The sequence below is a fragment of the Carassius gibelio genome, chromosome A25, assembly GCF_023724105.1.
Source record: "Carassius gibelio isolate Cgi1373 ecotype wild population from Czech Republic chromosome A25, carGib1.2-hapl.c, whole genome shotgun sequence".
Classification (NCBI taxonomy): Eukaryota; Metazoa; Chordata; class Actinopteri; order Cypriniformes; family Cyprinidae; genus Carassius; species Carassius gibelio.
In genome coordinates, this window is record NC_068395.1 from 19,295,189 (window position 1) to 19,297,688 (window position 2,500).

Here is a 2,500-nt window from a genome sequence, read left to right on the forward strand (position 1 = left end):
GGTCTCCCATCCAAGTACTAACCAGGCCCAAACCTGCTTAGCTTCCGAGATCAGACGAGATCGGGCATAGCCAGGTTGGTATGGCCGTAAGCGAAGACTGCCGCAAAGAGAGGGCTATTTAGAGATCAGCCAATCTAATCGCCAGTACATTATATAAGTAGGAAAGAAAACCCAAAAGCTTAAAGCACCTGGTATTCCTAGCCGGTCTCTCATCCAAGTACTAACCAGACCTAAGCCTGCTAAGATTCAGAGATTGGGCATTGACTCTTTTTTTTTTGGCAAAATTATTATATAATTTGTGAAATTTTCCAAAAAGTTTAAAGCACCTGGTATTCCCAGGCAGTCTCCCATCAATGTACTAACCAGGCCCAAACCTGCTAATATTCAGAAATCGGGCATTGACTCTATTTTTTGGCAAAATTCTTATATACTAAGTGAAAATTTTCCAAAAAGTTTAAAGCACCTGGTATTCCCAGGCAGTCTCCCATCCATGTACTAACCAGACCCAAACCTGCTAATATTCAGAGACCGGCATTGACTCTATTTTTTCGCAAAATTATTATATACTAACTGAAAATTTTCAAAAAGCTTACAGCACCTGGTATTCCCAGGCGGTCTCCCATCCAAGTACTAACCAGGCCCAAACCTGCTTAGCTTCCGAGATCAGACGAGATCGGGCATAGCCAGGTTGGTATGGCCGTAAGCAAAGACTGCCGCAAAGAGAGGGCTATTTAGAGATCAGCCAATCTAATCGCCAGTACATTATATAAGTAGGAAAGAAAACCCAAAAGCTTAAAGCACCTGGTATTCCTAGCCGGTCTCTCATCCAAGTACTAACCAGACCTAAGCCTGCTAAGATTCAGAGATTGGGCATTGACTCTTTTTTTTTTGGCAAAATTATTATATAATTTGTGAAATTTTCCAAAAAGTTTAAAGCACCTGGTATTCCCAGGCAGTGTCCCATCCATGTACTAACCAGGCCCAAACCTGCTAATATTCAGAAATCGGGCATTGACTCTATTTTTTGGCAAAATTATTATATACTAAGTGAAAATTTTCCAAAAAGTTTAAAGCACCTGGTATTCCCAGGCAGTCTCCCATCCATGTACTAACCAGACCCAAACCTGCTAATATTCAGAGACCGGCATTGACTCTATTTTTTGGCAAAATTATTATATACTAACTGAAAAATTTCCAAAAAGCTTACAGCACCTGGTATTCCCAGGCGGTCTCCCATCCAAGTACTAACCAGGCCCAAACCTGCTAAGATTCAGAGATTGGGCATCGACTCTTTTTTTTTTGTGCAAAATTATTATATAATTTGTGAAATTTTCCAAAAAGTTTAAAGCACCTGGTATTCCCAGGCAGTCTCCCTTCCATGTACTAACCAGGCCCAAACCTTTTAATATTCAGAAATCGGGCATTGACTCTATTTTTTGGCAAAATTATTATATACTAAGTGAAAATTTTCCAAAAAGTTTAAAGCACCTGGTATTCCCAGGCAGTCTCCCATCAATGTACTAACCAGACCCAAACCTGCTAATATTCAGAGACCGGCATTGACTCTATTTTTTGGCAAAATTATTATATACTAAGTGAAAAATTTCCAAAAAGCTTACAGCACCTGGTATTCCCAGGCGGTCTCCCATCCAAGTACTAACCAGGCCCAAACCTGCTTAGCTTCCGAGATCAGACGAGATCGGGCATAGCCAGGTTGGTATGGCCGTAAGCGAAGACTGCCGCAAAGAGAGGGCTATTTAGAGATCAGCCAATCTAATCGCCAGTACATTATATAAGTAGGAAAGAAAACCCAAAAGCTTAAAGCACCTGGTATTCCTAGCCGGTCTCTCATCCAAGTACTAACCAGACCTAAGCCTGATAAGATTCAGAGATTGGGCATTGACTCTTTTTTTTTTGGCAAAATTATTATATAATTTGTGAAATTTTCCAAAAAGTTTAAAGCACCTGGTATTCCCAGGCAGTCTCCCATCAATGTACTAACCAGGCCCAAACCTGCTAATATTCAGAAATCGGGCATTGACTCTATTTTTTGGCAAAATTCTTATATACTAAGTGAAAATTTTCCAAAAAGTTTAAATCACCTGGTATTCCCAGGCAGTCTCCCATCCATGTACTAACCAGACCCAAACCTGCTAATATTCAGAGACCGGCATTGACTCTATTTTTTGGCAAAATTATTATATACTAACTGAAAATTTTCAAAAAGCTTACAGCACCTGGTATTCCCAGGCGGTCTCCCATCCAAGTACTAACCAGGCCCAAACCTGCTTAGCTTCCGAGATCAGACGAGATCGGGCATAGCCAGGTTGGTATGGCCGTAAGCAAAGACTGCCGCAAAGAGAGGGCTATTTAGAGATCAGCCAATCTAATCGCCAGTACATTATATAAGTAGGAAAGAAAACCCAAAAGCTTAAAGCACCTGGTATTCCTAGCCGGTCTCTCATCCAAGTACTAACCAGACCTAAGCCTGCTAAGATTC

General features: G+C 40.9%; 1 protein-coding gene and 4 non-coding genes across 7 annotated transcripts in view; all 5 read right to left on the reverse strand.

The window, feature by feature from the left end:
• The window catches only part of LOC127947837 (5S ribosomal RNA), a 119-nt gene extending 27 nt beyond the window's left edge, over positions 1-92 (reverse strand). The window contains exon 1 of the ribosomal RNA XR_008151591.1: positions 1-92. This exon is cut by the window's left edge and continues 27 nt beyond it. This is a non-coding gene — a ribosomal RNA (5S ribosomal RNA).
• Positions 1-2,500, reverse strand: part of LOC127947410 (glutamic acid-rich protein-like) — a 255,412-nt gene that overhangs the window by 66,609 nt on the left and 186,303 nt on the right. The gene's annotated exons all lie outside the window — the stretch shown is intronic.
• On the reverse strand, positions 587-705 carry LOC127947838 (5S ribosomal RNA). The gene has a single exon (XR_008151592.1). It is a non-coding gene; the product is annotated as a 5S ribosomal RNA (ribosomal RNA).
• LOC127947840 (5S ribosomal RNA) lies at positions 1,613-1,731 on the reverse strand. Its single transcript, XR_008151593.1, has one exon. It is a non-coding gene; the product is annotated as a 5S ribosomal RNA (ribosomal RNA).
• On the reverse strand, positions 2,226-2,344 carry LOC127947841 (5S ribosomal RNA). Its single transcript, XR_008151594.1, has one exon. It is a non-coding gene; the product is annotated as a 5S ribosomal RNA (ribosomal RNA).